Genomic DNA, 23747 nt, shown 5'->3' on the forward strand with positions numbered 1-23747 from the left:
AAGTTTCTTAAAAAGAAAACTAAATAGTTCTCTAAATTGCAGAAAGAAAACCGATTTCCAAAAAAGCAATATTTAGCAGATTTCAAACAGTTACTGTAAAGTTTGTTTTTTTAATAGTTGTTAAAAAAAATAATATTTTGAAAAATTAAATATACGTATTGGGTAACAGAATTTAAATTACGGTTTAAAATACGTTGTTATATTTAGTTTTACGATGTAATTTCTAAAATTAACTGAAACTCGAAACACACAGCCAATTTTTGGCATCTTAGTAAATAATCCCCACCTGACCAATCGGAAAAAAAAAAATTGTCCTGCTTTCTCTAATCCATCCTGAAAATCTCTACTCAAACTGCAACTTATGATTTGCAAATTGCTAGAAATGCTTTGTTTTTTGTTCTTTGCAATTTTTATTTACAAACTGTTATTGCGCCAATAAGCAGTCTTACGTGCTGATATGTTCAAAATTGTACATGTACTCTGAATGCATGTGAAATTTGTTGAGTAGTGTTTTAGCAGTCAGATCTTCACGTCTAATTCTAGAATTGAAAGATATATATATAAAGCTAGTATTATTCTTGTTTTTCCTGCATAATTTCCACAATTGTTAAACCTATATTGGGTTTAGAGACTGGCCTTTGGCCTAAGTACAGTAATAATTGCATTCTGTAAAGCATTGGTGGGCCTATTTGCCATGACTTTTATAAAAAAGAAGAGGTAGTCACCAAACTAAGTACAATCAACAAATGTTGCTGGCACAATGGTATAAAATATACATCAATCAATTGTAGCACAAAGGAAAATATGAACATCCTGGTTATAGAATACAAGCTTTAGTTCCACAAACATTAAGTGTCTCTGAGGACATCTTACACAAAGAGAAATAAATCTTACCATGAGGTATACCACTTAGCTAACTACTCACAGAGCGTATAGAATGATTATAATTATGTAATGGTATACCCGAGATTAGCCTACTTATTAAATGTCAGACATTTCATAGTTAGGTCATCTCAGGGCAGTTCCCATGAAAAGTTGACTTCACGTCACGGTGTAATAACTCAACACGAAGCATTTAGGATAGCAATGAACAAGACTAGGAAATAACGTATTTCCGGGTCTTAGAATGGGCAGACTAAACATTAGACAGAAAAAAAGTGTAATCAGAGACGAGCTGAGGTCAAGGTAACGGAGAGACAGCGAAAAAAAAGAACTAGCCAGAGTTAGGTACACGGTAATCAGTCAGATGGGCAAACAAGACAGGAAAGGGTTAAAAAAATGCAGAGTCAGATACAAAGCCAAGGTCAATATCGGAATAAACACAATAGATCAAAGAACGCACTAAAGGGTACTGAAACAGAAACCACGATAGGGCAAAGTGGATAGGGCTAGGGAAATTTAAATATCCTTAACTAACATTTGATTGGCCCACGTCATGCCCATGCCCCCCAAATGTGCATGTGGGGGGGGGAGGGGCCTCGGAATGACGTGGGCCTATGGGAGCCTGAATCTACTTTTGGCTTCCACTGCCCCTTTAAGAGCGCGCTCGTGACGCGAGCCACGCTCCTAGTGCCAGGTGGACCGCGTGACCACTCATTGCAGTCAGTGCACGCGGCCCGCTCAGAAGGGAAGATTGAGCTGCGTGCGGCTCGTGTGGAAGCAGGACTGGTCGAGGCGCTAAGGACCCCGGCCGGCCCCCAGGTAAGGTAAGTACCGCCACACTTTAGTAGGGAATCTCTTCTGACAAAGTACGGAGACGCTCACTGCAACTAATATGAAGGTACCTATTTAGAGTATTTTACAATGACTTTTGCATTGCCAGACCCAAGGGGCCAAGTTCAGTTCAGTTGAGAGATATTGGTCAAGTTTGACCCAAACACATTTTAATCAAACATAAGATGATACATCCTGGGTTTACTTCCCACCGCCGCACCAAAAAAACGAAATTTGGGTATACTCAATAGGTAGAGAATACACCCTAGTCGAATACAAAGCAGAATATCTTGGTAACAACATTTTGGTAACAAAATATCTTCCAGTAATAGGAGCCCCACACTGTATCTCTATTGTATATTAAAATATTCCCTAGTAAAACCTGGTTGATTAGTCATAAATTATATAATTCTCCTCCTTAGAATTAATGTACATAAATAGCAGCTTTTGGAACGTGAGACTGGGTGAGCTTAAAAAGTTTAAACGCAACTAATTGAATTCCCTACAGATACTGTTACATATAATCACTTTGCTAAAACCCTGGTTTTGTGGTTCAGTGGTTTCAGATTTACAAGTACCATTAACTAGATATCTACAGGAAATAAATGATTATTGCGCTAAAACATGATATGGATCTATTTTTAGCATTTGAAAAAAGTCATATGATATTTATCTTTAAACCGTGAAATGCACATTTTGAATATATTTATAATTGGGTCCTGTCAGCATATAGGGTAGGGCAAACCTCTCCAACATGATGAATAAACCACGTAGGAATCAATTTACTAAGGAGTATGTATGAGGCAGTGATATGGCTGGTACAATCATTTTTGCCATCCTAGGCTTAACAAAAAAACTGTTTGCTGCCCCTTCGTATGTTAATTGTCTTTCATCCTCTTTCGCCCATCTCTTTTCTGGATTCTCCCTCAGAAATGTGTCTCTGTTTCACAATTTTAACAAAGTTTGGTTTTGGTAAATCACTGACACATCTCAAGCACGGTTTTCCAACTCCCCATTCCTGTATCGCTCCCCTTTCCATCAGTCTTTTTCTTACTGAAGCCACCAGACTCCTTCTCGCACCTGTTTCTATATTCCCCACCTTCCACCAGCATTTCCACAGTTCCTCCATGATGCAAATGGCTGCAAGGAAGTGATAATGGTTGAGGTTGGGGAGGGCTGTGTGAATGCATATATATAAAGTTCTGTGAGAGTTGGGGACTACATGCGTGTGATGGAATGGGGTCAAGAAGGAATTTTTTCCTAGTTTGTTGCAATATTGGAAGCGCTTCAGACTGGGTTTTTTGCCTTCTTTTGGATCAACAGCAAAAACATATGTGAGGAAGGCTGAACTTGCATGGATGCAAGTCTCTTTTCAGCTATGTAACTATGAATGGCTTGTGTGTTTATGTGTGAGTGTGGGTTCACTGTTTATCCTTCTTTATCTATGTATTTACTGTTTACATATTTAACCCGTTAACACCGTTACGGCGTTCTATGCCGTCCTGCTTTAAGTGGCCTTTAAAGCCGTTGTGGCGGCATAGAACGCCGTAATGGCTTTGAGCCCTGGAGCGCCCGGTATACTTACCTTACTGGCGCTCCGCTTCGGGAGGACTGCCTCACAGCCCAGGCAGCCCTCCCACGACAAAAGAAGCCCCCGGGGGCCATGTGCTCGCTCTCAAAGAGCGATCACATGGCCCCCTATAGCTGACTGTTTATCTGCCAGCAGAGGGACTGTCTGAAATATCAGACAGTCCCCCTGCTGGTGGGAAAGTAAAAAAAAAAGAATTAGACATGTTAAAAAATAAAATAAATATATTTATATATATAATATATGTATATATTATATATATATATATATATATATATATATAATATATATATATACATATATATATGTAACATCATACAAAGTGTATTTTAATATTAATATAAGTACATATATTAGTATTAAAATACACTTAGAATGACGTTACATATATATATAATATATATATATATAATAGATATATACACATATATTATATATATGTATAATTACAATAAATAAATAAAATAATAAAATAAATAAATAAAATATTGAAACAAAATGTAATATAAATTATATATTCATATGTAATTTCATTCTAACTGTATTTTGTTATTAATATATATATATATTGGTAACAAAATACACTTAGAATGACATTCTATATCTATCTATCTATCTATCTATATATAAAATGCAAATAACCGCAAATATATATATATATATAGATAAATACATATAATTACATAAAAGATTACATTAGTATCCACGTAGAATTTAAATACCTATAAATGCATATATATTAAAATTCTACATGTATATTTAACTAATCTTTTAACATAATTATGGGATTTGATTAATTAAAATTTGATTGACATGCCTGACAACACAGGGAGAAAGTGCAGAGAATTTAATTTGCAAGCACCGTATTTGACCCTGTAACTCTCCAAGACACCATAAACCTATACATAGGGGGTACTGTTTTACTCGGGAGACTTCGCTGAGCTCAAATATTAGTGTTTCAAAATGATAAATTGTATTTCAACGATGATATTTTAAGTAAAAGTGAAGTTTTTTTGCATTTTTTACAAACGAACAGCACTTTTATGGACTATATTATTGTTGTAATATGTTTTACTGTTTTAAAACACTAATATTTGTGTTTAGTGAAGTCTCCCGAGAATAACAGTACCCCCCATGTACAGGTTTTATGGTGTGAAAGTTAGAGAGTCACATATAAGGCTTGCATTTCATTTTTTTGACATTGAAATTTGCCAGATTGGTTATGTTGCCTTTGAGAGCGTATGGTAGCCCAGGAATGAGAATTACCCCCATGATGGCATACCATTTGCAAAAGTAGACAACCCAAGGTATTACAAGTGGGGTATGTCCAGTCTTTCTTAGTAGCCACTTAGTCACAAACACTGGCCAAATATTAGTTTTTTTGCTTTTTTCACACAAAAACAAATATGAACACTAACTTTGGCCAGTGTTTGTGACTAAGTGGCTACTAAAAAAGACTAAACATACCCCACTTTCAATGGAAGCATGTACTGACTGGTCCCCCAACAAGTGACACCAGGGACCACATTTGGCCCTTTTCTCTTCTCTTCCTGTCTCACCCGCCCTGTCAAGATGAGGGGAGGAGAATAAAATTATAAATGTGTGTTTATGGATTTGTGTGTTCATAGATGTGTATTAGTGTTAACGGTTGTTTTAGTGTGACTTCGTATTGTGTGTGTCCCAGTGTGTTTCTGACTAAGTGTGTGTTTGTGTGTTCATGTGTTTCTGCCTTTCTGTGTGTGTCTTCTTATTTGTGTTTATGTATATTAGTGTACATCTGATTATGCTATTCACGTGTACAAAAAAAAAATCATAAAACCAGATTCTGCTCCAAGTAAGCAAAGTAAAAAAACAGACAAGATATTTTTTTTTTTACATAATTTATAAAGTAAGTATAAGCAGATAGCTAAATACTACCAGTGGTCAAAACCTGTTACATGATACCATGCTTGTCTTGCTTTATACATTTCATTTTTGTTAAGATTATTCATTAATAGGCTTGGATTAAAAAGACAAGGGATGGCCCACAAAACTGACTTTCCCAGGGCCCCACATTATAAGGGTGGCACTGCTAGGCAGTGAACACTATAGAAGCAAAGCTTTCATTGTACTTAGTTCAGATCAGTTGGTCTGGTGGACAGAAGTCTGGAAGTTGTCATTAGAATACATTTGGAAGAATACAAGTCATTGCAATGGATGATGTGTTAGGTAGTATTAAAGGGAATAGCCACCTCTTCTGGGTTCATTGGTCCTATCATTTTAGCCCTTCGATGTAAAACATTGCAATTTTGTAAAAGCAGCAATGTTTACAGTACAAGTACCCCCATCTCTTTCTCCATCATGACAATCTACTTGTCCCAACACATAAAATAATTTCAGGTTGGGGCATCTGCACAGAGCCATGGACATTCATAGAGTTATTAACTAGACTCCAAATTTTTCCCCACGCAAATCCAACTGGAAAAGGATGGCAAATGTAGATGTTTTATGGGGAAATCACTGGAGTTCTCAGATACCTGAAGTATACAATACAGGATACAGACATATTGCATATATAATGCCAGGAACACACACATTATACATACATAAATTGTGAACTGTATGGAAACAGGCAATTATACGGTTAGTCATCACTGCTATACAGCAACGATACAGTTAACAGCTTAATAATGCATAAGCTCTAAAGCAAATGCATGCTACAATAATTAGAATGTTTTAAGTAAACACTGATGTTTAACGTATTTGTTGAGTTAAGTAAATGAGCCTTTCTGCCAGGCATGTAAAAGCTTCTTTTTTTGCATATTTTACTGGCTTAGCAGGAAGTCTGGGGCAAGTAAATTGGACTTTTCCAGATTAACGTACAAAGAAATTTCTCAGCCATCATAACATTCAGGAACAAGACAGTTTCATAAGGAAAAAAAACCCAACAACCAGCAATTGTCGTTACTATCTTAACATGACCTTAGCCCTTCAGTAATGTATATATTTACATGTAATATTGAAAATCAGATTGTCACCTAGGTACAAGTATCAGTTCTAGCTGCAGTTCAAAGTAAAGAAATACCGGAGTTAGGTGCTAGAAAAATAAAAAGCATTACATAATTGTACAATTTTATTATAGTGTTGATTTATTTGTTGGTTTTATTTTGGTTGCCATTTTTATGGTTAAAAAACACAAAAACTATGAATGCAATCATTTCATTAAAGGAACACTATAGTCACCTAAATTACTTTAGCTAAATAAAGCAGTTTTAGTGTATAGATCATTCCCCTGCAATTTCACTGCTCAATTCACTGCCATTTAGGAGTTAAATCACTTTGTTTCTGTTTATGCAGCCCTAGCCACACCTCCCCTGGCTATGATTGACAGAGCCAACATGAAAAAAAAAACTGGTTTCACTTTCAAACAGATGTAATTTACCTTAAATAATTGTATCTCTATCTCTAAATTGAACTTTAATCACATACAGGAGGCTCTTGCAGGGTCTAGCAAGCTATTAACATAGCAGGGGATAAGAAAATCTTAATTAAACAGAACTTGCAATAAAGAAAGCCTAAATAGGGCTCTCTTTACAGGAAGTGTTTATGGAAGCCTGTGCAAGTCACATGCAGGGAGGTGTGACTAGGGTTCATAAAGAAAGGGATTTAACTCCTAAATGGCAGAGGATTGAGCAGTGAGGCTGCAGGGGCATGTTCTATACACCAAAACTGCTTCATTAAGCTAAAGTTGTTCAGGTGACTATAGTGTCCCTTTAATGGACTAAAAGTTCTACCTGTAATTGAGTTAGCTTTTCGTATCTTTCTAGACAATCTAAATAACTCTTACTTTCAGTTTACTATTTCTTGGAAAGCACGATTACTGTATCTTTGGATCATTTTTTATTGTTATTATCTTTATTTTTCCATTATTTTTAACATTTACAAGATTTTATAATCACATGTTCTTCTTAATCTATTTGTACAAAACATAAATCAAACTAACACGAAACACACATACAACATAAAATTCTCTGCCGGGAGTATGTGAAGGGTATGTTTAAATTGTATGACCTGCCTAAAAGTAATTAAAACTTAAGAATGGCTTCTTATTTTACTTTGATAATTTAATTACCCATGGATTCCATTTATCCCTTGTCTTTCGATGAACCCTGCTCTCCATGGGAGGTTGGTACCTAAGATTAATTTTAACATGCTTCCAGCAAGGTATTTTTATCGATTTCCAATTTTTGGCTATTAGATGTTTTGCCGCAATGCAGGAGTGTATAAAAAACTATTTTTCTGTATGAGTCATGGTTTTAATTTGTGGAAATATCTGGTAGAAATATATCTGGAATCAAGGGGATTTCTTTTCTTATAAGGGTTTCTATTTTTTTTTAATAATTTGCCAAAAGAGATAAATGGGGCTGCAAGGCCACCATATATGCATCAATTCTGATGCAGCTATGTTACATCTCCAGCAAATGTCTCAATGTTATTACATAGTTACATAGCTGAAAAGAGCCTTGCGCCCATCAAGTTCAGCCTTCCTCACATTTGTTTTTTGCTGTTGATCCAAAAGAAGGCAAAAAAAAAAACCCAGTTTGAAGCATTTCCAATTTTGCAACAAGCTAGGAAAAAAATTCCTTCTTGACCCCAGAATGGCAGCCATATTTATCCTTGGATCAAGCAGTTATTACCCTACATTGAAAGATTATATCCTTGAATATTCTGTTTTTGCAAGTATGCATCTAGTAGCTGTTTGAACATCTGTATGGACTCTGATAGAAACACTTCTTCAGGCAGAGAATTCCACATCCTGATTGTTCTTACAGTAAAAAAATCCTTTCCTTTGCCTTAGACGAAATTTAGATTTAAATGCGGTTGATTGAATTACTCTGAGATGTACTGTATTTTGTATTATGATAACCAGCAGCAAATATTTAAAATAGGCAAAGTAATATATACCACAGTAACAATCAAATATTCATTTTAAATTCCGTTGCAGAAATAAAATACCAAGGGTAAGTTTAAATGTGCATTAAAAGAGAAAGTGTAACTATATCAAGTAAATTAAAAAAAAAAATATGAATGTCCATTGCAGAAAAAGCCCAGAATTCACAGCAAATTATTAGTAACCAGTAGTCTCATAAAATTGAATATAGAACAAATGTAGCAGTTTGATCTGAGTGGTGTTGCGTCATACAACGTTGCAGCAATTTTACAATATTTCAGTGTTGTAATAATCACACCTCCTTGCTAAATTATATAATACTCAATATTCCTTTAGGAGAGTACAAAATCATGAATATTAAAACTGTGTGACTGACTGCCTGGAACTGTATGTGTGTGTGACTGAGTGTGTGTGGCTCTCTGCCTGTGACTGTGTCTGTGACAATTTGCCTGTGACTGTGTGTTTGGCTGTCTGTCTGTGTCTACTGCCTGTACCTGTGTGTGACTGTGTATATATGACTGACTCCTTGTAACTGTTTGTGACTGTGTGTGTGTATGACTAATGGCAACTGTGTGTGTGTGACTATCTGCCTGTAGCTGTGTATTACTATCTAGATTTAACTAGGTGCCTGGGACTGTTTGAATGTGACTGTATTTGACAGTGTATGTGTAGAACTGTGTGTATCGGACTGTATGTCTCAATGTGGGACACTGTGCATGTTACAGTGCAAAAATTCTAGCATTTACACATTTATTCACACAGGCTACATGTATTTTTAATTTTTTTTAAATTAATCTGAATTAAATATCACAAACATCAGACAGTTAATACTCACATATTTCACACACAGTCAATACACTCATAACAAATATCACACACAGCCAACACACAGCATACATATCACACAAAACCATCACAGTTATCACACACAGACAACGCACAAATACACACATTACATCATATTATTGTGAGATTAAATATAGTGGTACTTAGTCATACAAAATACACATTGTGTGTTTCATAGTTGGGGAGCTCTGTGATACGCTAATTGGCACATTACTTGCAGTTGTATTGTTGTGGAGCTCTGTGACATACTCACACACTGGACAATCCTGTGAGTTTTATGGTTGTAGAGTTTAGTGATAAACTGGTACACACCACATAGTACTGTGATGGATTTTTTCCCCTGTGGAGCTCAGTGATAAATGGATAAACACTGTGCATTACTGTGAGGTTTTTATACCAAGGAGGTAAAGGTATATATGGAAAATTCAAAGCTCCAAAGCAAAACGACTCACATTATTACATGACAGCGGCACATAATATTAGTCTCAGAGCCGTCTATAATATTAATCGGACCCTGGGCAAATAATTTTCTTGGGCCCCATGTACCCTGCCCACCAGCCCCCACTCCCTGGCGTGCAATCACACATTTCACCATGACACAGTGGGGAAACTAAAGTAAAGAGGTGCAAAGACATACTTACACAAACACATACACTGACAGACATACTTATACATGCTGTGATAAGGTGAATGGGGTGGTCTGTGAGGGAGTCTATATCTCGTCAAGATTGTTCAGAGAGGCATATGATTTTTAACCCCAGGGGGAGAGTATGATTCTGTGTATATAACCGTAATGATTGTTTAGTTGGGGGTGGAGCATTTGGAGAGAAGGGAGGGCCAATGCTCCACTCCGCAGTTTAGCGGTTTTCTTGGAAGACATAGATCCAGGCCAGGGTTTTTGGACCGTCTCCAACCTACTGCCCAGCTGCAGGTAATCGGCTGCAGCAGTGGGAATAAACCCCTCCCTGCTAGGCAGGTTAAGGGAGAATGTTTTGTTTCTCTCTGAAAGGCTGGGAGCAGCAGGCTGGCTAAAGACTGGAGTGCTGAGAGTGGACAAAGACTCTAGGTTGGTGAAACCAATATTGTTTTGTTTAGTTTAACCCCTGAGAGATAGGGAACCTGATATTAGTTAGTGCTCAGACGAGCTAGGTTTTTGTTTAAAGGGATTTATGTTTTCATTTACTGCTGTCTCCTGTGTGGATTTACAATAAAGTTGCCTGGATTATATAAAAGCCAAAGGACTGTGCCTGTTGTTTACCCTAGAGGACCGTGCTATCTACAAACAAGGATCACAATATGGTGGAGGATGCGGGCACAGTAGCACATTGAGGGTCTGTGGGTGTGCCAGTCATCCGGTTGTCTGCTTGAGGACTTTTATTTTGGCAGACCTGTTAATCAAACAAGCAGCACTGTACCTTTAAGACTGTTACCTGCTTGGTGCTATAATGGAGGAACTGGTGAAAGCTCTGGTACAGGCAACTGCTGTACAACAGGAAACAAATCGTCTACTGGTTGCACAGGTTGAGAACCTGAAGGAAGCCCAGCAGATGGATAGGGCTACCCTTACTGAGGTGTTGCAGAGAGGGATATTGCCATCTGCAGGGAGCCCCCCTGGTGAAAGGGGATCCCGTATCCGTGCCACTGACTTCCTGCATAAGATGACGGAGATAGATGATGTGGAGGCTTATCTCACCACTTTCGAGAGGGTTGCTGCCCGGGAAAGATGGCCACTGGGCCAGTGGGCAGGGCTTCTAGCTCCATGCCTGAGTGGGGAGTGCCAAAAAGCCTATGAAGACCTACCTTCTGACCAGACCCAGGATTACACGCAACTTAAAGCAGAAATTCTAAAGCGCATTGGCGTAACACCAGCCATTAGAGCCCAAAGGTTTCATAATTGGGCATACGATGTGAGTAAACCTACCAGAGCCCAGATGTATGGATTGCTCAGGCTCGCTCAGAAGTGGCTGGAGCCAGAGCGCAACCCTGCAACCAAGATAGTGGAAATGGTTGTGATGGACCGTTTTCTCAGACACCTGCCAACAGGACTGCGACAATGGGTCTGCCAAGGGGACCCTCAGGATCCAGAAGCAATGATGTGCCTGATTGAGAGGTATTTGGTTGCCAAGGAGCCATACAGTATTGATCCTCATCAGAGGTCCCGACCGGCTAACAACCAGATAAGCGGGAAAGTGGGAAACAAAAGACAAAACTTTGTACCGAACCTTGAACCATATCACCGGGGTGGCAGAAGGTCCCCACCAGCTCCAGTACGGCTACAAGACCAAGCTGAGGGACAACTCCGGTGCTTTAAATGCCATGAGCCTGGACATTTTGCACGGAACTGTCCAGAGAATGAAGAGCCCATGCAGTGTGATGTAGGGACAAGGGCTCTGCATAGGACTGTATTGACTTGCTCAAAGATGTGTGTGGTGACTAGTGCTATTAATGCAATGCATTTAATAATGGTGAGGGTGGAAGGAAAGAATGTACAAGCTCTAATTGATTCAGGGAGTGAGGTTACCTTGATAAAAAGTGTTCTGCTCCAGCCAGGGAAAATAGATACCAGACAAGTGATTGATATTGTGTGTATACATGGTGACACCCACACATACCCCACGGCAGAGGTTGAGTTTGGCACCGAGGTAGGGGAGGTTAAATGCTCCGTAGGGGTAGTGCCCCTATTACCGTATGATGTGGTATTAGGGAGGGACTTTCCCCATTTCTGCCACCTATGGGGAAAAGTGCTCTGCTCATCCAAAAATGCGCTCTGAGGAGCTACCCGGGGTAGAGTGTATAGAGAATATTTTTCCTTTCTCCGATTTAGAATGTGAATTGGGTAACGAGCAAGAGACACCCTTGGTGTGCCTGGGTAATGAGATAGAACCTCCCCATACTGAAGACCCTATAGAGGAAGTGGAGTTTCAGGATCTCAGAATCCCCCCTGGTAACTTCCGGGCAGCCCAATGGGGAGATATGTCCTTGACAGCTGCAAGAGAGAATGTGCAAATGGTGGAGGGTACAAGGGTGGACCCTGACAAGGCCGTAAGCTTTCCTTATTTCATGGTGAAAAATAATCTGCTGTATCGAGTAGAGAAGAAGGGGGAAGAGGAGGCAGAACAGCTGTTAGTTCCCCAATCTCACCGAAACACTGTTTTAAAACTAGCCCATAGCCATGTGTTAGGTGGGCACCTTGGTTTTGAAAAAACGAGGGAACGAATTCTGTCCCGATTCTATTGGCCAGGAGTATTTTCGGCAATAGAGAGGTTTTGTAAATCCTGCCCAGAATGCCAACTGAAAGCTCCGCATAAGGGCTTTCGTAGTCCGTTGGTACCCCTTCCCATCATAGAGGTTCCATTTGAAAGAATAGCAATGGACCTGATAGGGCCGTTGCCTAGGTCCGCTAGAGGACATCAGTACATTTTAGTTGTTGTTGATTATGCAACACGGTATCCTGAGGCAGTACCTCTACGGAATGCCACCTCTAAAAATATTGCAAGGGAGTTACTGATGATGTTTAGCAGGATGGGTATACCAAAGGAAATTCTCACAGATCAGGGAACCCCTTTTATGTCAAAAATCATGCGTGATTTGTGCAAATTGCTCAGAATCAGGCAGCTGAAAACCTCAGTATACCATCCGCAAACTGATGGATTAGTGGAGAGGTTTAATAAAACTCTAAAGGCTATGCTGCGGAAGGTGATAGACAAGGATGGAAAAAACTGGGATTATCTCATACCCTACCTGATGTTTTCTATTAGAGAAGTCCCGCAAGCTTCCACAGGGTTTTCACCTTTCGAGTTAGTGTATGGTAGGCATCCAAGAGGCATACTGGATGTTGCCAAGGAAACATGGGAACAAGAGTATACCCCCCATCACAGTCTTATAGAGCATGTAGCGCAAATGCAGGAGCGAATCGAAGCAGTAATTCCCATAGTTAGGGAAAACATGGAAAAGGCCCAGAGAGCCCAACAAGCAAGCTATAACCAGAACGCAAGGCTACGGGTATTCAAACCAGGTGATAGGGTTCTAGTTCTCGTTCCCACGGTAGAAAGCAAGTTCTTAGCCAGCTGGCAAGGGCCATATGAAATCACTGAGCGGATCAGTGACGTGAACTATAAAGTAAGACAGCCAGGCCGACGGAAGCCAGAACAGACATATCATATAAATTTATTGAAGCCATGGGTAGAACGAGAGGTTCTCATCCTGACCAGAGATAAACCTACTCAAGCCACTAGTGAGCAGGGTCCGGAGGTGCATGTCGCTGATACTCTTGCCCCCCATCAGAAACAGGAAGTCAGGGAGTTTGTGTCTAAAAATAGGGATGTGTTTTCCCCAATACCAGGAAAAACACATATAATCAAACATGATATCCTAACTGAATCTGGGAAGAAGATCAATCTGAAGCCCTACAGGATACCTGAGGCTAGACGTGAAGCAGTTAGTGCAGAGGTTAAAAAGATGCTTGAGTTGGGGGTGATTGAAGTATCACAAAGTGAGTGGAACAACCCAATTGTGTTAGTGCCCAAACCAAATGGGGAAATCCGTTTCTGTAATGATTTCCGTAAGCTAAATGATATCTCTAAGTTTGATGCCTACCCGATGCCTCATGTGGATGAGCTAATAGAGCGATTAGGTAAGGCCAGATATCTGAGCACCTTGGACCTCACCAAAGGATACTTGCAGGTACCCCTGACAGAGAAAGCAAAAGAGAAAACCGCGTTTTCTACCACTGATGGGTTGTTCCAATATATGGGTTGTTTTTAGGCTTAACCGGCTACTATCGCAGGTTCATCCCTGGGTACGCTACTATTGCCAACCCACTGACTGAACTTACTAAGGCAAAAGGCCCGATTATGGTTAAGTGGACCCCGGAAGCGGAGCATGCCTTTCAAGTCTTGAAGGGAGCCTTGTGTGCTGACCCTGTTTTGGTGGCTCCGGATTTCACTAAACCTTTTGTGGTACAGACCGATGCGTCTGATGTGGGCCTTGGCGCAGTTCTGTCCCAGGTGCATGAAGGAGAGGAACATCCTGTCATGTATCTGAGCCGGAAAATGAATCCCCATGAACAGAGGTACTCCGTAGTGGAAAAGGAATGCCTGGCGATAAAATGGGCTTTAGAATCCCTGAGATATTACTTACTAGGGAGATGTTTTACACTGATCACGGACCATGCTCCTTTAACATGGATGAGGCAAAACAAAGAAAAGAATGCCAGGGTGACTAGATGGTTCCTCAGCCTTCAGTCTTACCAGTTTACTATTACTCACAGGGCTGGAACTGCCCAAGATAATGCAGATGGCCTCTCCCGTGTTCACTGTTTATGGTCCCAGGCCGCTCGCCCCGATGGGTCTGAGCTGGGGAGGGGGATATGTGATAAGGTGAATGGGGTGGTCTGTGAGGGAGTCTATATCTCGTCAAGATTGTTCAGAGAGGCATATGATTTTTAACCCCCTGGGGGAGAGTATGATTCTGTGTATATAACCGGAATGATTGTTTAGTTATGGGCCCCTGGGGTGGAGCATTTGGAGAGAAGGGAGGGCCAATGCTCCACTCCGCAGTTTAGCGGTTTTCTTGGAAGACATAGATCCAGGCCAGGGTTTTTGGACCGTCTCCAACCTACTGCCCAGCTGCAGGTAATCGGCTGCAGCAGTGGGAATAAACCCCTCCCTGCTAGGCAGGTAAAGGGAGAATGTTTTGTTTCTCTCTGAAAGGCTGGGAGCAGCAGGCTGGCTAAAGACTGGAGTGCTGAGAGTGGACAAAGACTCTAGGTTGGTGAAACCAATATTGTTTTGTTTAGTTTAACCCCTGAGAGATAGGGAACCTGATATTAGTTAGTGCTCAGACGAGCTAGGTTTTTGTTTAAAGGGATTTATGTTTTCATTTACTGCTGTCTCCTGTGTGGATTTACAATAAAGTTGCCTGGATTATATAAAAGCCAAAGGACTGTGCCTGTTGTTTACCCTAGAGGACCGTGCTATCTACAAACAAGGATCACAATGCACACAAACATACTGACATACATATATTTACTGACAGATATATTGATACACAGACATACTGACACACACACAGACATACGGACACACACACATACTGACAGACATACTGACACACACAGACACACACTGACAGACATGCTGACATGACACACACACACAGATACATACTGACAGACTTGGTGACACACACTAACAGACATACTTACACATACACACACACACACTGACAGACATACTGACACACACAGAAACATCCACTGACTGATGTAGTGACAGACATACACACAAACTGACAGACACATAATTGATAGACATACTGACAAAAACAGACACATAACTGACAGACATACTGACACACACAGACACTGATAGACATACTGACACACATTCACACACAATTACACATGCACAATTTACACTTTTAACCTACCTCCCGTTTCCAACCTTGAAGGGCGCTTTCCCTAGTGTCCAGAGTGGGGGCTGAGGCTGTTGTGAGTTAGGAGCTGGCTCTCCCGACCCAGCCCCCCTCCTCACTACCTCCTTGATCTCTCCCGCGCGGCTCTATGTTTTCACTGAGAGGAAGTGAAGCACGGCCGTCACTTCCTCCCAGCACTGCCAAAAAGCATGGGGCCGGTCGCGCTGTTAAAGGGCTCCAGCATGCGACCTGGCTCCTGCTTACAAAGGTCCACCAGGTTTGGTGCATGGGCCACTCAGTGGGCCTTCTTAGAGTGCGGGCCCCCGGCTGCACAGGGGTAAAAAAATAAATAGTAGAGGACTGCAGGGCCCACGGGGCGACTGCTTTGGCCCCCACTGAGTAACTGGGCCCAGGGCGGCTGCCCCGTGTTAAAGACAGCTCTGCTTAGTCTGCCCCTCTGTAATGCTGGGGAGAAAAACTGACACCTCTGGCTATCTCCCGAGTAGCTATCTCCCAAGCTCTAGCCAACCAGAGAGCTGCCACCAGTTACCACAGTAAAACTTTGACTCTGTAATTAACCTCACAGGACAGTTACTCATAATTTACACTCCAGGTGGAGATGTTGACCAGGTTCTTTGGACCACCAGAGATCAGCATGTCACCCTCCCTGTTGTTAGCTTGCAACAGTGAGAGAATATAAATGAATATACAATTGTTTTTCTTTTATAATTATCGATTTAATAAAGCCCCTATACAAACACTGCACCCTTATACACAATATACATGGATGAGAGGGGGGGGTGGGGTGGGTTAACCAGGGATAGGCACTGTGAAGGTGTTTGGCACAGACTGCCTAAACGCCCTAGCCCGGCCCTGCTCTGAGCCTTTCAGCAGCACCTGGTTCAAGAGATCCTTCTTGAGGAAGTGGAGTGGCTGAGTGATCGGGTGATGTATTTAAGAGTTTGGGATTAAACCATACGTTAATGGTTTAACTTATTAAGGCAAGATGGCACCTAGTCAGACCAAAACAACTTTATTTGTGTTGAAGTTGTTGTGGTGCATGGAGCGTTGATTTAACCAAACTGAAACTGCATTGAGCTTAATGGGTTCCTTCTATAATAAGATTCATTTGAAAATAGTTGTACCTAAATGGCAGCCAAACCATAACTAAATGATAACCACATGGAAGTCAAATGTTTCTGAATAAAAAAAAAAAAAAAAAAGAGACTGCTCAGGTAATAGCTGGATAGCATTTGGGAGATTTAGTGAAAGGGAACGTAAGAAAGTATAGGGTGGTTTAGGAAGCACAGGGTTACAGTGTAATACAGTTTAATGGGATTCAGCTACAAATCAGCTATTTCTAAATAGCTGAATTATCAAATATACATACAGATTGAAGTGATTTCAACAGGTCCTTAATGTGTTTAATTATGGATTATTTCTGATAACTAAATACAGAGCATTTACACTGAAAAAGAATGGGTTTTATATGAATAGATATAAAATGAGCCTTTACACGTGTAAAACATTTAGAAAGAATATACCAAACAGCAATATTCACTATAATAATAAAACTACAGGATATAAAAAAGGACAAAAATAAATGTTATTTTCCCATTCTTATTGAGCATCAAATAAGTATGGAAACAAAATGTCTATTATTACATCTATAGGGCTTATTGGAACAAAATAAGTACCTTTGCAGGGGTCTCCTTAGTCCCATATCTTCATGCAAGGTCTTCTGGGAAGACAGCATTATTGTGGAATAAACAGCAGTATCTTGTCTAAAGAAACCCTACTGAGCGTAAATGACTACACAGGTCTTATAAGGAGACTGTGTTCTCACTTACACTTTCTATAGAAGACCCGGGAACTCATCACCAAGTACTTCTGTCATCACCAGAAAGGACATGATGTACAGCACTCAATGTCACCAAGGGGCCATCAACACTTTCGATCAAGAGCAAACTTCTCAATGTCTTTTACTGCCGAAGAGAAGTGGAAGAACGAGGGATAGGAACATCATTAAGTTTAATTGTTGTACGATAAATAAGAGGGTAACAGCTCTGACTTTATGTATGCAATGCTCATTATTGTACTTCTCTTTATTGGCCTGTTGAATGTTGCCATGAGCCCTAGATTGTTAGGGAATCTACATCAAAGAGTGAAGTGGCGCATGAGTTAGATTATGCCAAAGTTAGATTAAATAAAAAGAGCAATTTGGGGAATGTATACCGGTCTATTCTCTGCGTATGGGTAATTGGAAATTTTAAAAAGCTACTTATTAAACAATTGTAGTATGAAATTAGAGGTGTGTCACACTTTCATGGTGGACTTTCACTAGTAGTGTTTGCTGAGGTTTGATAGTAACGTTAACTTAGCAAGGAAATTCTCAAAAATTTAAATTTAAATCGGTGTTCTTTTATCGTGGTATTTTTTTATCCTAAGACGAGTTAATTTAAGAAGGGCAAACAATGCTTTCTTATTAAAAAGGTGCACGGCACATATGAAGTTGTTGAACAGTGAAACATTTACAGATCAGTGAATAAAGGAATTTTCTAAAGTATTGGCTCAACAACAATATTATATTTAAAATGCAACAGAACCTAATGCCTAGGTATACATCCTTTCAAACCAATAAGACACAAGTGATATCAATTATCAGACAACACTAGTACTGTATACGGTATACTGTTAAAAAGCCAGGATAAGGATTTTATAAATAGATTTTGGGTCAAATAATGCACATTTTGATTCATGGTAAAGGCCAGTGATTTTTTTTGTCTTTTTCTTACCTGGTACCACAATGATAGATCTACCAGTAAAGGACCCATAATGTCCAGCTTTCTTTGAAGAATTACCCCTAATTATATTATCTGATGTCAATCATCATTAATTTCTGGAATTAAACTGACTTAAAGTACCTTGTAGGGTACAAATATCCCAGACTTTGGTATAGAACCAAATACTGACAGCAGGCCCGGAAGGGCCACAGGAAACTATGGACATATAGCCAGGGGGCTGCTCTCCATTAAAGTGCCAAGCTGTGGCATGTGGTTCCACTTCTACCTGTCGGTAAGTCACTACTGGGCTCTTGGTTTCTAATTTAGTGAGGTAGTCTCAATGGCTAACAACCACCAGCTGTCTGCTGTGCAAAATCTAACCTTGGCCAGCATGAGGACTCCCCTTAGTGCAGCTGTTTTATGAGAGAAATGTGAGTGACACGGTAACTGTCACTCCAAAGGCTAAAGGCACAGCTCCCTACAGGTAATAGATGTAGTTGTTGTCTGGGTGTCTTTCACAATTTTCTATATGCCTGTCTATATGTGTGAATCTGTGTGTATGCCTGTTTGATTGTGTGTATCTTCTTGGTGTCCATCTCTGAATGTTTTTCCATGTGTGTGTATCTGTGAATGTGTTTCTGTATGAGTCACAGTGCCTGTGTTAGTCTGTATGAGTGTCACTGTGTTTGTTGGCATGTGTGTGTCTGGGGGTTTCGAGAGTCTGTGTCTTTCAATGACTAAGTGTTGTCTGTGAGTACTTTTGTGTGCTAGTGAGTGTGAACTCTTTTTCTGTATGGCTCCTCATCTGGTTTGTTATCCCTTTTTGTTGACCCTTTATGAATTGTAAATCTTTATGTCTTGTACTAGAATTTACTCTATAGGTTGAGTTCAAGATTAGAAGGATATGGATATGCTGTGGATATGCCCAGGCCTATTTAGTTTTGCCTCAGTCCAGCCCTGATTGATAGAAGAGATTGACCATGAAAAAATAGCGGCCCCACTTAGATACCATACAAATATATCATAAAAGTGATAAAAGTGCATTTCGTTTTCACCCCCAATTTGGCTATATTGTATAAATGAACAGTGACATAATACTAGAGCAGTAGGACAATATTACATACATACAATACAGACACACACACACACACACACTACAAAAATAGTTTTTGTGGTTTTTCAAAGTTCAAAGAAAATGACATTACAACATTAAACAATAAGCATTGTTTCATGCATGAAATACATTTCAATTTACTAATGAAAGGCAAATAAGTAATCAAATAATAGTTAAAAGTAAGAGACAGAAACAGGATGGAGGAGAGAGACAAAAAGGGCCAACTATTTAGTGTGTGCATAGAGGGTCAAATCACTATTTTGGCACAAATGTTACTGCTCAGTTGGTAACATCTAAGAAATTAATGTTAATATTCTACAGCTCCGTGGAAAAAATTGGCACTATATAAATGCTAATGATAATAAGAATATAATAATAATAATAATAATAATAATAATAAAAAGTACTTCGCCAAAACCTTGTCCAAACACTGATTATGTATCCTGTACTAATAACCTGTTTCTGTCAGCATAAATACTTAATTCGTCGGCAAGAAGTCCTATTCATATAAATTGGTGCCTGCCAATCATTTATTCATAGCATCATTGTGCAGTAACAGGCTACTAAGCATCACATACAGGTGAATGCCCCTCCTCCTCACCTTTCTTCTCCATTGTTGATTTTGGAACAAAGCTATTTATTGTACAAATTTTTTTTGTTTGTTTTTTAAATGCTGGTGATTTTAAAGGAACTCCATGCAAATAAATATTGAAAAATTGATTTATTAAGGGAAAGTAATTTAAATTAAATAGTTGATTGTAAAACTGATCATCTATGGTATACAAGTACAAATGACTATATGACGTTATTTGCTAGCAATTTGTTAATCGTTTCCCTCTAAATGACGTTAATGATAATCTCACAAATAAATAATATGGTGACATTCATTTGGAAGGTTCTAGGCCACAGGTAACTAAACTGAGCCTTGAGCTTTTGATAAAATAAATGTCCCATGATCCTTTGCTATCGAGAGTTTCAAAAGGAATTATGGGAAAAGCAACTCAACCTATTGCAGGGCAGCTTTAGCTGGACCCTTTTTGTAGATACTTAATTGCATCTTTCCTGCTAATAATGTAAGCTTATGGGCAAGAGTGTTGCTGTACCAATGTGTCTTTGTGTGACTTGCACTGGGCTTTATTAACAAAACTGTGAGTTCTTAGATTTGACAACAGATTTGCAAAACGTGACTAAATAGCCAAGTTGAATTCAATAAAAAAATTCAGCAATGTTGCATTTTTTCCCTGCTTACTCTTCCAAGTCAATTCTAATGTCATTAAATTGATATATATCACAAATAGAACCTTTTCGTTTGCACTATATTTTAATCACTAGATTCAGCACTGAATTATTCAAGGCAATATAAACAATACACAATTGTAAGTTAATGAAAAACCAACAACATTGTAACGGGGTAGACTCTAGTAAAATATGACGACTGCAAATGAGACAGTAGCATTTCATTAATGGAATTAAATGTATAAATATAGCACTATTCTGTTTAATATTAGAAAAGCAATCACAAGGCACTTTTTTTAAACTGATATTTTACAAAACACTTTCCATATCTGAGCTCTATTTTCCGTTTGGAATATCAAGATAGAGAATTATCAATTGGTATTGCTCTATACTCACTACAAAACAAGTTGTTTAAGATAAATTATTTTTCTAAAATTGATAATTACCCAGTGCAGAAGAATATATTTGTCAATCACACAACTGGCAAAACAAAGCATCACAAATAAATATACATACATACATACACACACACACATACTCTTACAACTTCTGTTACATATTCTTTATGCATGGCATGGGTGTGTATGCGTATGTGTATATATATGTATATACACACAGAGAAACATTCATATACATTTATCAATTAACTAAATATATTAAGCAGGCAACTTTCTAAACAGAAATAAATATATTTTTGCATTTCCATCATGTCTGTGAATATCGGTAAGATATAAGAACAGAGAAAGCCTTTTCTATTTTGTCAAAACAATATCATTAGCGAAAGCAAACTCAATTATCTGCATTATGTACTGTACTTTGGCACAAGTTTAATAAGTTTATTGTGGCATCTACACAAGGGATACAAAACACCCAGACTCTTTAGATTGCTAACTACAATTATACAAATAATTACATTTGACTTTATTTTGCATATAACTCTTAACAAGTGTTTATCATTGTTTTCCAAACTAAATAATGCTAACTGAATTACTCCAAGCCAAAAACCCAAGTAACAATCTTTAAATCATCACGTACCCCAAGTATTACAGTTTTCTATCAAACATACACAATGGCACAAATGAAACTATCAGTGATGTGCCCAATAACTTCATAGGCTTTTGTGGTTTTTCATGTACCACTAGTAAACAAAATGCAATCCAAGACTTGAAGTGGAATTAAATGAATCACTTAACTACAAAATGTGCATTATGAAATTATTTTGTTTGCAGCTTTACTTAAAAAAAAGCTATAAAAATAAATTCTTACCTGTGCTTGTTGCCTTTAGTCAGGAAAAAAAGCTGGCTGACTGTGACAAGGGGAGATACCTGACACCCAGTTGGAAGTACACCTGTGACACACTATCCAGACTCTCAGGTTACATTAACTCACTAATGAAATACCAAAAACCTAAACCTATCAGATCACAGTGACATGACATCATATGCACCGTGTCAGCCAATCAGTAAGGAGGGATTTCATCCCTGTACAAAGCACACCTAATACTGTATTATAAAAAATAAAAAAAAATGCTGAATGCTGTTCTACAGTCTCTTAACACACATTCATCCATTAATAGATCAAAGGACTGCAGCATTACCAGGAAGAAATGCTAGTATAGATTGACACACACGCAAACATTAACCTAAAACAGAAACAGACAGCCTTTAAATTAGTAGTGAACTTCCACTCCCATTTTGCTAAGCCAGCCAGGACCTGGCCTGTCTGTCAGTCATTGAACATACAGTAAGAGTAGCAGGCAACTCCTATGAGTCCAGCTGGTGGCTTGCAATTCCTATCATGCTCAACAAAGCGGATCTAAGGTTTCAGCTATTTAATATACCAGCAGGATCAGGAATTTTACAGACTGAGCATGATAGGAGTTGGAATTTTTTAGTATATTGCTTGACTGGAGATCATCTTGCTCCTGCTGTTAAAAAAATTCTAAATGCCACATTTGGAATTGAGAAGTGGTTACAATGTAGAACACATATCGGATTAGCTGCTGTGTGGAGGTAAATCAATTCTTTGTTCTTAGAAACCTACTTGAAGATTGCAGATTATAGTGTTCTAAGAAGTGTTTCACACAGACGGCATTTTATCAGACTGTGTGTTTATAGAAAGATCAGAAATGACCTTATTAATTAATAATTGTTAAAAATAAAGTTTAGGACCTGTCACACACACACACACTGGCAGGTGTATATTTACCTACCTACATATGTTACCTGCTAATAATAGTTTATTTAACCCATCTCTACATTGGTCGGTGACAAAATAAGCTTTGCATTCACTTTAAAAATGAAAAGATTCCCCCTGGAATAATAAGGAAGGGGGAACATGACTGCTGCCCAAGATTGTGGGATGGATCAATAAAAGATACAATGTTGCTAAGACTTGGGGTTTCTTAAGGAAGGGGAGAGGGAGGGGACTTACCAGTCGGCAGGATCAGTTGAGGGCTCCTGACTGTTTTCCCACCCCCCCTCCCTGTTTCTGGTGTTGTGGTTTGTGTCTCGTGCTGTTGTTTTGTGTTGTCACAGCTTGGAGGTTTCTCTGGACAGCGCAGAGGAAGAAAGGACATTGGGGAGACGACAGCCGGCACGGAGCTGATGGCGAGGAGCTGGCTGTTGAGGCTCATGGTATCAAAGGTGTGAGAACTGCCTGTTGGGCAAACACCCAACAGCTGGAAGGTTTTGGACTGAGCAAATTGTTAAGTGAAATAAAGCTGTGGCCGTTGCCCTTATCCACAAGAACCAGGTGTCACGTGTGTTATTGGGGGGCAACGGGTTGATGGTTGGGTATGGTTGGGTCAGCAGTCATGACTACTTAGCAGATAACAAGCACACGGACACCCGTGAAAAAAATATATAATAAAAAACTTAGCTGATAGGTACACTGCTTCCCAGGGTTATCTCCCAGCTGATAACCGTATAACAGAACTGTGTAATTGATGGGCTATTTTGGGTATCTGCTAGTATACCTATAAAGAAGGACAAAACATAGTGCAAATATTGCTACAAAACTATTTAAAACTTTCAGTGGTTAATATGCACTCACATATTCCAAGCAAATCAAGCGTGTTATGGGTGCCTCCCCTTGATGGAAATGGGGGGTTTTTGTCTTTTT

At 39.2% G+C, this 23747-nt stretch overlaps 1 protein-coding gene across 1 annotated transcript in view; it reads right to left on the reverse strand.

The window, feature by feature from the left end:
* The window catches only part of ESPN (espin), a 223353-nt gene that overhangs the window by 56686 nt on the left and 142920 nt on the right, over positions 1 to 23747 (reverse strand). The window lies entirely within an intron of this gene.

This window comes from Pelobates fuscus, chromosome 11 (genome assembly GCF_036172605.1).
Source record: "Pelobates fuscus isolate aPelFus1 chromosome 11, aPelFus1.pri, whole genome shotgun sequence".
Classification (NCBI taxonomy): domain Eukaryota; kingdom Metazoa; phylum Chordata; class Amphibia; order Anura; family Pelobatidae; genus Pelobates; species Pelobates fuscus.